The sequence below is a fragment of the Corvus kubaryi genome, unplaced genomic scaffold (genome assembly GCF_017639235.1).
Source record: "Corvus kubaryi isolate FWS band 111438036 unplaced genomic scaffold, C.kubaryi_AGA036_p1.0 split1-131, whole genome shotgun sequence".
Taxonomy (NCBI): Eukaryota; Metazoa; Chordata; class Aves; order Passeriformes; family Corvidae; genus Corvus; species Corvus kubaryi.
Genome location: NW_024582073.1, coordinates 17,405,670 through 17,418,387, shown reverse-complemented (window position 1 = coordinate 17,418,387; position 12,718 = coordinate 17,405,670). Strand labels below are relative to the sequence as shown.

The 12,718-nt window shown below is 39.0% G+C and overlaps 1 long non-coding RNA gene across 1 annotated transcript in view; it reads right to left on the bottom strand.

Annotated features, from left to right (window-relative positions):
• Nucleotides 1-11,429, bottom strand: part of LOC121676561 — a 124,729-nt gene extending 113,300 nt beyond the window's left edge. The window contains exons 1-3 of the long non-coding RNA XR_006020506.1: nucleotides 6,632-11,429; nucleotides 3,787-3,888; nucleotides 720-846 (exon numbers count right to left, since the gene is read on the bottom strand). This is a non-coding gene — a long non-coding RNA (uncharacterized LOC121676561). The remainder of the gene's footprint in view (nucleotides 1-719; nucleotides 847-3,786; nucleotides 3,889-6,631) is intronic.
• Nucleotides 11,430-12,718: the final 1,289 nt, after the last annotated feature.

Sequence of the window (12,718 nt, the reverse complement as noted above, 5' to 3'; positions counted from 1 at the left end):
TTGGCCAGTTCAGACCATGCTCCAGGAGCATTCCTGAGTTCCTTGGAGCTAGGAAGCTCTTGCACAGCAACATCTATGGACAAGGCTCTCTCCCAACTCTGGTGGTACCCAAGACTCCCTGACAGATCAACATACAATGACTGACTCTGGTTATTCATGTCAGCTCTCTCCTTGACCCAGATACTGGACATATCCTGGGCAAGAGACCTTGCATTCCCTTGGTAAGTCCAGCATGCCAGCAGCACTCCAGATCACCTCCTCTGCATAAGCAGCCATCATAAGCAAACCCTTTGGTTTCTGGATTGCTATTCCATCTCCCTACAGAATGATGAATGCTTCAAATCTTGCTCTGTAAGGCATTTCATGGCTGGGGACCAAGACTGATAAATTTCCAGAGAAACCACCATGGTCAACAGTCACACAATGAAGCCTACACAGTAAAATTAAAACTGACTGTGGGGTGAATAGTTTTAGGGCTTTCCTGAGAACCGTTCCTGAAGATCTCATAAAAATTAGAAAAGTGCTTGACCCCCTTTCATCTCCAATGGAAAGCATATTTCTTCATTCACATACACATTTGCATATCACACTATATGTCATTATAGGAAACAAATCAGCAAAACAATCCCACATTATTCTAATATGCACATTTCTTTCTCTGTCGAGTGGATAATTAAAAAACCAAAAAGACAGATGGGAAGTCATGCTTTGTTTATTACCTTCATGATAAGGTTTTCAGATGCTGTGGTGGTAAACTTATTTTGAATAGCAAGCATTTACTAGATCCTATTATTCTACAATTTCTGTGGGAGATTTCTTGTCACCTTGGAAATTATGTATTTGTTTCTAGAAAGAAAAATTAGCTTTATTCAGAGGTTTAAGTAATTCGGATATATAGCAAGCAGCATCTAAAACAAAAGTCTAATATCAACATCCCCAAAAGTAGATTTTATGACTGTTAAATATACATGTTGCAAAAGATTAGATTTACTGTTTTGCTTATATTGTGTTAGTCATTTATAACATTTGGTCACTGAGCAACATAAACTTATTTTATGGTTCTTTCATCCTTTCTCAAAAGGATTGCAGGCTCCTAGTAAGGCAAACTCAACACAAGAGTTTCTGGGATACAGGCACTGCACATACAAAAGTAGTATCTGTGATGGATAACATTCTTTAAAGGTCTTTTCATGATCCATTAATTTATGAATTACACAGCAGAGTAGGCATTGTCAAGGGCCTAATTTCAGTTATATGTTGATCTTTTTCCCTTGAAGCTTTTATCCAAAAAGTAAGTAAGACTAAAAATAACATGCTCCCTTAGACTGACTCTGACAGGTCTTATTAAAGAATTAACTGTTTTATTCTTTACTTATCAAAAAGTGGGCAGATGGGCCCATCCTTATCTGTAAATAGGAATACACACAAAAAAAATCAAAATATTAAAGAATAGTTCTAAGGCTTGCTTCATTCACAGCACAGTTACAAAAAGCAATGCAATTGCCATGGAATAAAATTTACAGTAAGGAATTAAGTATGTCAGATTTCCAGGAAAAGCAGCCTACCTCCACCTTGCCAAACCTAATCCAATCCAGGTAAACCAGAAGTAAGTTACTACAGTCAGGTTATTTAGAGGTCGATGAGAAATCAGTCTCAGGCTCCACCTTACTTGAAAAGAACATTTGTGCTTTTACTCATGGCTTAAAAAAGAGACCACCAAACAGTGAAGAGCATGATTATGGAAGTATTCTTACTCCCTAAGTGCTGTTCTCCCCAAGGACTGAAGTAAAGGTAAATTTCATAAGCCATCATAAATCAATTTTATAGATAATAGCTCAGTGTTTAGAGCTGTTATTTCGCTTTTCTCTCCTCTCTCTTTTTCTTACAGCAATAAAAAATCCAAACAAACAAAAAACTCAACAGTCCTCAAAAATGAGAGGGAGAATCTGTTAGTAAGCTGAAGAAGTGGTGTCATGGTTTAGTAAGAGGTGCTTACAGCTTCCTCTATGACTTAACAGAACAAATCAATTGGCTAGTTTGAATATTGGCAACTTTTTAAGCCACTTAAGAAGCTTGACATGCCTCTGTGATCCACATTTAAGAAGGAACAAACGCCGGGAAAGGTCTCTTGCCCGGCAAAGTTCATGTGACCAACAGTGATAAGCGATCTCCAGCTGCAAGGCCCGGGTGAGATTAACCCTTTAGTGCTGTAAGTTTCCTCCGGAACAGATGAAGCCTGCAGACATCAATCTGCTCCCAAGTCGGAGGAAGAGGAAAGGTGGAGGCAAGAAAACACCATAGAGACACCAAAGTCAGTAAAAAAGGAAGAGCTGAAACCCTGAGGGAGGAGAAAGAGGAGATGCTTCAAGCCTAGAAGCTGCTATTCTGTTGTAAAGCTATGGTGATGGACTATGATACATCAGAGTACCCATTGTAATTTCATACAGCATGGGGGGGGGGGTGGAGCATTCAAACTGCAGTTGTGAGCAAAAGTATTTGTGCTGAAATAAGCGAATTACTGTAATTGTGAGCAAAAGTACTTGTGCTGAAATAAGCAAATGACAGTAGCTGTAACTTGATGAGGACCCTTGCTCCCAGGGAAGGAGAAGACCTCTGTTCCTACAGATGAAAGTGATGAGGACCCTTGCTCCCAGGGGAGGAGGAGGGCCTCTATTCCTAGAGATGAAGATGCTCCCAGAGATAGGTGAAGAGAACCTTTGCTTCTGAACAGCTCATCCTTAAAACGGTACCCCAGTAGCTCAAGACGGAACCCTCGGAAACAGTTGTGGGGAAAGCTGTAAGTCGAGGGAAGGGACTTTCACGTGCGAGCAGAGAACCAACCCGAGCGGCTGTCTCGCTGTGACATTGAAGCCATGAGAGAACTTCTTGTGGAGATGTCTCCATAGCATGAGCAAGAGAGACTCCTCTTCCTAAGCGAACTGAAAAAGGTTACCATAGAAGTGGTAAACTGACTGAAAATCTCAAGGGTTGTCTTTTTACATTGTCAGTGGGAGAAGGGAGAAAGGTGGGGGGAGGAGAAGTGTTCTGAAGGTTTAGTCCGACTTTTTTTTCTTTCTTTTAGGTCTGTTAATAAACTTCTTTATATTCTTCTAAGTTTTTTGCCTGCTTTGCTTTCTCCTAATTCTTATCTCACAGAAAGAAAAGTAAGTAATGGATATTTTGAACCAAACCACTACAAGTAGTGATAAAATTCTGACCTCAGGAGTTTTCAACCCAAGCAGCAACAGTAAGCATTGCTGCCAAACAGAATTTGGTTGGGTGCTTGCAGTACAGTATTTCAAGCAATCCAGATTAGCTGCAATTAAGAGATCTGTTTTTTACTGACAGGGTGTGGCAATATGTAAGAAACTCATGGTATCCTGAGAAGGAGTTTCTTAACTTCCTTCTCATTACATTCAATGGTTTCTGTTTCACAATGAAAAAGCATGAAAAAATGCTGACATTATTTACATTCAAATTTCTCTTGCAAATAATTATGGTCTTTAGTGTCAGGTAAGATGAAAACAACACAAACTTTAATATGACCACAATCTTTTTTAATTCTGAAAGAGCAGAACCCTCTTTTTCTTCCACACATTACCCTACAGGCATTACTTTACAATGTGTAGTCAGATCTTGGTTTCTTGAAGTTCCCACAACATTTTCAGGCATTACAGTTGATGGTAATGTTCTTGCCATAAGTATAATTGTAATCAAGAGATGAGATATCCATTGAGCCATTAATTTAAGTATAGTAATTCTTTTATCTTTTTCAGTAAAACTTACAAAACTAAGAGCATGGTTTTGTTCAGAATCAAACCCAAACATAGCTGTTCCATAGTGTTGTAGTTGGGCTCTCCAAAGGGGTTTCCTTACACGTCAGTAAATCTGTGACAGGTTGAAAAAATAAAAAAAGATTCGTTATGAAGGTAAAATTGTCTGAAATCCAAAAGATCATGAAATTTTCTTGAAACAAGCATAAACATGAAATTCTAGGGATAAACGGGAAAAAGCTGCCTAAGCACACCTGGAAACATTTCAAATGGAAATCATGGATTCTAAGATATCTCTGAAATATCCAGTCATCAGCATACAAGTGAACCAAATGCAGTCACTACAGTGTGACTGTGTTATTTTATCAGCATATAAGACAGATTCATTTCTTACATACATGTTTTCAGTCCCCATTCACCAATTTAGAACTGATCTAATTAAATTATTTCAAAATTCTAATTTGTAGTTCAGTTACAAGATCAACTTATTACTGCTTAATAATGCCTTAGTCTTCAGCTGAGCATGGTAATAGACTATGTGTGTATTCTGAGACTACAAGCACACATGAGAAAAAAAAAATCTTTAAAACCTCTGTGAAACGGAGTTGTTTGATCTAATGATTTCTGCCTTGTGTTGGCAATGGGCTGCTGGACTGCACACAAATTCATCTCCACTGACATGTGGTAACCCATTAGGCCACTGTAACTCAATTTCATGTCTGACTACATAGAGAGAATTGAACTGACAGTTTGAGCAAAGTTTCATGTTGTCAAGGTGACTACAATCTTCCTAAGGTAATAGATACTTCTCCAAAATGGAGAACAGATTGAGCATTTCTCTGCTTAAAGGCTTTATATATGCATAAATGTTAAACTGCCCATTTTAACAATACCAAGATAGTTAAAATGGTACATCTGGTATTGTGTATTGCAGTAATGCTGATATGAACATAGCCATTCTGGTATAGTTACTTCTGTACAGATGAAAAACTACTTCATTATTAGGCTTCTTCAGCTCTGTGTAATTATATCCAACTTTACAAGCTGTAGCAGTTGTCAAATAGTTGGACCAGCACAGAAGAACACCCCTATCTGTTAATTAAGCAAGATCATTTTTAGATCCATCTGTGAAAATATTCAGGTAGCATGTAATCTAGCTTTCTCAGCCATAGCCTGACACACTTAGAAGTCTCTATGTGTGTAAGGAAAGTATAGAGAAGCTGTTTCACTTGCAGATAGCAGGCAGAATTGTGCTGTTACAAATGCAGGAAAAAACATGTGAAAGGTAACAGAGAAAAGTCAGCTAATAGGCTTTGTCTGAACTCCAAAATACACAAATGAGTCATCTCCATGGAGCACACTATGATGACATGAACTAACTCTACAAGAAAGTGCTGACCTAGTGTGGGAAACAAGAATTGCCTCATAAGTGATTGCCAAAATTCTAGTTGTTTCAAGAATTACATATTGACAGCTTAAGTTTTTGTCTGCATTGAAAGAGCCAGCATATTTTTGCTGTTCTAAAACTAAGTCCAAATAGTTATGTTTAATAAAAACTTTAAAAAGTCCACAATTTGCTGAAAATATGGGACAAAAGTATTCACACTGCTGCTCTTTTCTTCCGGAATCACATCGAGTGTGTGGTTTGAAGGCATGCATCTGTTTGAAGGCTGAATACTGGCATATTGCTGACATAACATGTAAGACTTTTAAAGGGGTCCAGTAGTGTATCACCCGTCATTGGTTCTAGTCCCACTGCTAGTCACTTTTGAAATAATCCAGTGCAACAGACATTGAGGCCATCAATATTTTTCCCATTACCACAATGTAGAGACCATTTGGATAATGACCACTGCCCCAGAAGAGCAAGGACAGATTTCTGTGCCATCACGCTTTGTCCAGAAGCACTGCATGCACTGTACATTATTTGGGGCTCTGAATGGCAGCAGGATCAGGATTACCAGCCCTCTGTTCACCCAGCAACCACTGGAAAGCAGTGTGGTTGAAGGACTGGGCCTTTTCCAGCTGCTAAGTCTTCCTCTTCTCTACATGGAGCAGAGACAAAGTTCAGATGGAGGAAGCAACAGAAAATCCACTAGGCGCTTTGGGAAAAAGAGAAGAACCAGCTGGGGTTTCAGAGTCAAGCAAAGAGAAAGGGGTAGGATGGTCACCACCAGCTGTAGACTGCATTCATGTCAATGCTAAGCTGCATGCAATATTTCTCTTAAAAAATGCACTTTCTATTTCCTTCCAAGGGCATCTACTAGTGCATGATAAAAGTGTGGTGAGACTACGAGAGATTACTTGGTTGTACCTACAGGTCCGAAGATTTTCTGGCAGCCTAACAGTGAACAGGTAGAAGAAACAGCATCAGAGTCATGATAAGCAAAGCCCAATGTAGATTAACTTTATTCTCTTGAGGAGGTGTGTGAAGTCTAGATTGGAGGCTGAAGAAGTAAGAGCACCTCTTTAGACATCATAAAGAATTCTGCCAAAGTTCTTCCCATCTCCAAGGAGGACAGGAAGGAATTGCCCAAGAGTAGCCAAGACCCATAACAGACTAAAACACATTCAACTCACTCTGAGGAACTGTCCTCCAACAGGATTTTAAATTTCAAATAGGATGCAACATGGGAGCTGGACATATCAGCCACTTAAAACTTACCTTCATAACTTCTGTCAAACACTGGGAAAAAGGGAGAGCTGGGGGGAGCTGGCTGTTCTTCTAGTCTGGGTGGATCATCTAAGGGGATAATTTAGTCTCTGTGATATCTAAATCATGGCCTATTTATTTTAAATTCCAATAAAGGGCTAATAGTGCTAATTACAGTAGCAAGGATAGTGATGTGGCTATTCACACACAAAGAACTTGGCAGAGACCAAACTCCTCTTTCACACAGGTCAGCAAAAAAAAAAAATGTGCTGCACTTTGTCACATCTCATTTGGATTGCCTTCAAAATGCTGAGCTAGAGGCAAAAGATACCACAGCTCATTTCCAATTCCACATCTAATCCTCTCATCTTTAATTTATTTTAAAAGTTTAATCATAAGTTCATAAAGCTCAGATATAAATTTTTTAATAAAAAAAATTAAGCACCTGCAGGTAAGGTTTTTAGGAACTCATGGTTGGCCCAGGTTTCATTATGAATAGGGACTCTCACACTTCACCTTTCTGCAAATGCTACTGTGATAAAATGTAACTTTCATTCCCTCCCTGTTGCTTCAGGGATGTGTCATTTACAAAAAATAAATAGAAGACTTCTATCACAAAGAAACCGTGCTCTACTCAGGGTCAGTGAAAAGCTGCACCTCGCTCTGGAGTTTCTGGCAGCATAGTAATAACTTTTCTGCAGAAATTGTCACTAACTGCTAGAAATAGTACAAATAATAAAAGTATTTGAGATATTCTTAGTATAGAAATAATGTAATATTTGCAAATAGAGAAACCTTACTATATTTAGGGTGTTCAATTTACTTTTAGTTGATGAAAATTATGATATTAATAGTTCTTTAAAGATGTCAGCCAGCTTTGGAATGCCAACTGCTATAGTGTTCTTGGATTTCCAGAAGTCAAATGTTCCGGAAGTCAAGACCTCTCTCTAAAGGCTCTTAAAGAAACTAAGTTATCAGAAGGATGAAAATTCCTTAGTAGATAAATGTAGATAAATGATGTGTTGGAGAATAGTAATAAATTGTTTTCTCCATGGGAGAGAAGTGATCAGATATCTGCACTAGAAATTGTTCTCTTCAATATATTCATAAATGATCTGGAAGAGGGAATTAATAATGAGATGGTAAAGTTTGCTGATGACACAAATTACTCAAAATAGTCAATACCCCAAAAGGTCTCATTATACTGAACACTGAGTGATTCAGCAACAAAAAATGTGGACAGTATTTAATAGCAATAAATGCAAAGTAATACACATGGGAGGAAGCCTAACTGTACTTACACAGGGACAAATAACAAACAAATAAATAATTTAGTATCGCTTCAGCAAGAATCTCAGACGACTTGTTGAGAACTCTCTGAAAACATCTGTCCAGTGCTCACTGGCAGACAAAAAATGTAAACTGAACTAAAAATCATTATGTAAGAGTGAAAAGTTAAAAGACAAAATATTACACCACTGTATAAACCCAGACTGCATCCACATCCCAAACACTTCACCTAAGTCTGAATGATCCATGTCCGAGGGTTTATTAGAAGTAGGACTGGTGTATGCTAGACAACATAGATGAATAGCAGTATACTGTTGTAACTGTATGAGGGTGGATGAAAGTACTTTTCAACTTGAAAAAGAGATGAAAAAGAGGATATAATTTTATATAGAAGTGAAACTAACATAGATAGTAAGTAAGGAACAGTTGTTCACTATTCATCCTACCATAAGACTTAACAAGCACCAAGTATCACAGTTTTAATCAAACAGAAATATTTTTCCATACAATTCACAGCCACAGAGTATAGTCTATTGTTACAAGAATGTTGTTACAAAAACATAAATGGGTTTAATAAATATTTGGAACAATCTATAGAGAAAGGGTTCAGCAAGGGATAATAAATATATGATGCACTTAATCTACAGTTTAAGTAGTGTGTACATTGTGCACAGCTGGAAAATGGGAAAAATATCACTCTATGCTTGTCCTGTTCACACTCCTAAGAAACAGTTAAGAGACTGTACTCTGTTCTGATTTAGGGTGGTCATTCTCATCCTATTATTTAGACCTAAAAGCCACAAGTTTCATAATCTAATTATATCTGCCTTCGAGAAACAACTTAAATTTGACTTCTATTTTCAGCACCAGGCAGGAAAACCATTAATTCTCTTTTGCAATAAACAGGGGCTGAGCATTTGCTGGCACAATGATTAACTCCTTCCTGCAGCAATTCTGCATATTCTGTACTGCTGCAGCAATCACCTCTGACTGCAGAACAAACTCCGCTCCCTACTTACTCTTCTTCACCCGACTGTATCCAATTGATCTCTCATCTTTCTCATCATTATATTTATCATATTGTACTTTCCTGATTCTTGCATATAACGGAAACTTCTGTGTTCTCTCAGACAAGTGACAGACTATTACACGTAACATTTAGTCACATTGCATTGTATTTAAAAGCAACATATCCAATTCCTTTACATTCTGTAGTACAATTTTATTTTCTGCACTGATTTTAATTCAGCTTTGTCTCCCTGAACATTTCAGAGTGTGAAAAAGTACAAATAGTTTCCAGGATGTCATATATAGATATATCCATAGATAGATACACACACATATATATGGGTAAACCATTTTCAACATCATATTCACCAAGCTATTTATATCAACAGTTTTACTGATCGGATACTCACATTCATTTTTATAGTTAGGAAAATGCAGTTTTAATTATAAAATCAGTACCCATGTGGGTATTTGAAGCCGCAGCTCAAAATGGAAGAGCTGAGTGAGCCACAGCATGCTCAAGCTCTAAGACAGGGCTGTGCCTCAGCACCAAGGAGAAGGAAAGGTGAGCAAAATCAGCCCTGTCTACTTCTCTCCCCAAAGCAGGCTTTTGCACAAATTAAATTGGAGAAAAAAACCAAGAGCTATAGATAATGACTGAGCTTTTTAATAGAGCTTATATGCTTCACTTCCACAGCCTTTTAATGAAATTTGAATGCCTAATTCTTCTGGGTTCTTTTAAAAACCCCAGTCTGCATCACCAGATGCATAAGCTATGACTGAATGCTTTCTTTTAACATTTCCTAGTCACAGGGCAGAAGAACCACATTCTGTATGAATTATAAACTGCATTTACAACAACCAAGTGAAGTGAGGGAAGGCCTGGATTCACACAAAATACACAGGATGATTTGTGAGAGATGTAGTTCCCAACTGGCCTTCAGAACATAGATGGTAAATGAATAAGCATCAGAAGACTGTTATCAGAATAAATCAAAAATCCATTTCCAGAAACTTTAAAGCCTTTAAAATACTGAGTTTACAGCAATAGAAAGTGATACAATAAATGCATATTTAGCTTCTACATCTTTTTGCATCAATGAATCCAAATCTGCTCTGCAAAGCCTGCATAGATATGTTTGTCACAGGCCAGAAGCTCTGTGAGCAACAATGGCCAAGAGGAAGGGTTGGTGGCAGACACCTTACAGAGCAGCAGTCCTCCAGAGATGCTCCAAGAACACAGGCACTCTGAAGAACATCACCATCATTCAGGCTGACCTAGTTCAATTTACTCACTTTGAATAAACAACCTTAAAAGACAGAGGTTCTCTGACACCTAAGGAAGAAAATGGTCCTTCTAAATTCTGTATATCCTCTAGAGTCTGGGGAAGGGACAGTAATTTTTAGGGTTGGAGGCTCTTACAACAAGGCCAGATGCAGAAACTAAATAGGGATACCAGGCAGTGCACAAGTCTAATGTGTTTTACGTATTATTTTCAGCACATCTATATTTTGAGAAATTGATTCTGATGTTTTGAATCAATGCTGTGTTAGCACACTCTGCTTCTTCATTTTGATAATTAATGGCAAGTTTCTCAAATGTTGGCTGAAAATTTTCCTAGGCAGATTTGTTCTTTTTTTTTTAGCTTGGTTCGTGACAAAATGAAGCTTGCGTGCATCACACCATCTCTCTGTCATGTTTGTTTAGCTTCAAGTGAACTGAACAGCGTAGTCATTTTTTAAGTAGGAAAATCTTACAACAGACCTGTGCAAAATTCAGCACATCATGGAAGGCAGCTCCCAAAGTCATTAATTTTTTTGCCAGCAAAGATGAGGAGCAGTCAATTAGGTTCATCCAGTAACAGCTGCTGACCATGCTGGACATGTACAGGTTGGCCACCTTGCATGAATGCATCTCCAGAACAGCATCTCCTGGGTCATTTCCAGTTGTTAGACCAAGCAACGGTAGCTAAAAGCCACGGAATGAAGAGGAACTAGGGTTAAGTGAGACACCTCATGATGAGGACACAGAGAGATTGGAAGGTACCATGGAAGAGAGCACTTCAGTGGGACGAACACAAATGTATTGCACCCCAAAGAGACAAAGCCAGAGCAAACCAGTTCTTATTAGTTCTGCCATTCAGGGAATGATCTGGATCTGTTGATCTTCATCTCTCCCAATCTATCTATCTCCAATTTTCCAGCTGGACTTATCTTTACTTGCAGCTCCTATGTACAAACCCCAATAGAGCCACGAAGAGCTACAGATAGGTACTCAGCCACCTGGGAGACAATGGGTACAGGATAAGCCCACGATTAAACATATATGTATCATAAGCTAATGTTATATGTGATGAAAAATGACATATGATAAATCATAGAATAGATGGTTTGTCACAGGTAAGGTGACTTATGCAGTAAGCCAGTACGTTTATTTACCTAAGCAAGTGCCAGTTCCACTTGCGCACAACAAGCAGCACCTGAAAAGGCGTCCCTCAACTGGACACACAAAAAGAATACATAAGGGCTCATATCAGATGGAGGCTGCCTTTTCTTCACATGCTTAAGACGAAAACATGCTGATATTGATGAAACAGCAGGTCTAATACTGTCCCTCCCTGGCTCTGTGGGGTCCCGCGTGCACCCACAGACGCACGGGTGGGTTCAGTATTTTAGTCGGTAGCAAAGAGTCGAGAAGGGCATTTGTGTGTGTTCCGGCAGGAGCATTTATTGCTGCTACACTGTTGAAGGGTGCAGAGGCAAATACGAACATGGTCCCAAGCTCACAGTTTTATCCAGGGACAGGGAAAAGGCAGGACTAGGGAACAGGGACCAATGGGGAAGTGATGAGGGGTGGAGGCTAACGCCAACTGGGGAATCCAAACTGGGATAGATTAAGGTAACAGAAAAAGCATCCTGGGAGAAGCCTTTTTGGTCACCCTAACATGAAGTGATTCTTGTGGTACTAGGGACTTGTCTTACTGAAAACTCTCTGTCCCTTGTAGTGTATGTTCACCAGCCAACACAGGTCTCTTTTCACAACTTCGCAGGATGATAATAGAATAGGTGCCTGTTGACAGCTTCCCAAATGGAAAGGAGGAACTTTTTAAAGCACAGGAGTATTTTCACATGCATGTAAGAAAGAGCAGTTTAAGAGCAGAGACACCTGCCAGCACAGCCACCAGGCAGAACCCTGGCAGACCTGTTTGCCTCTTAGGAGATGATGAAACGCAGCTTGGCTTCCAGTATCTTGTGACATCCCCCTTCCACCCACTGCCATTTGTAATTCAACAGAACCGAAACAATAAGCAAGTCTATTCTATCCCCTGTCTCTGACAGTGCAATATTAGTAAAGTTTCTTATTTTTGCTTTGGAGGAGCAGGTTTTTTAAACAAAAGGGGTGCTGCAGAAGGAAAGCCAGATTTGGAAGCAATGCTGCTGCAAGCACAACATACCCTTTGTTAGATGCTGCACACAGCCAGCACAGCAGCACTCGGGAAGCCTGTGTGGCAGCTCTGCAACTCCATCAAGCATCCCGACTGGCATCAGCCCATTTTGAAAAAAGAAACAGTATTTGTGAGCTATAACTCTTACTGCAGCAAAAGTAAGCTATAATTCAGGATTTAAACCTGAACAGACAACCTGCTGTTTTGTATGTGGCATAATGGTTCACCTGTTTACCAGTGCTTCCCACAGTGAACTGATTTATGCAAAAAAAAAAGAAACACCCAAACCCCAAAAAAGCCAAAAGAAAACAAAACAAAAATCTGTTTTGAAGAAATTAAGCTAATAAGAATTCCAAAAAAGACTCTGATGCCTCTGCCTCAGGCTCCAATAGTAAGTGAGTTGTTTATATCAGATATACCCAAATGATCATCATTACGATCTCAGATATGCCTAGATCTCATAATGAATAGGATAGAAAAAAAGAGCTCAAAGTCCTTGCTACCCTGAAACTGTCTGATTCCCCAGCCAGATGGAAGATAGCAGCTAT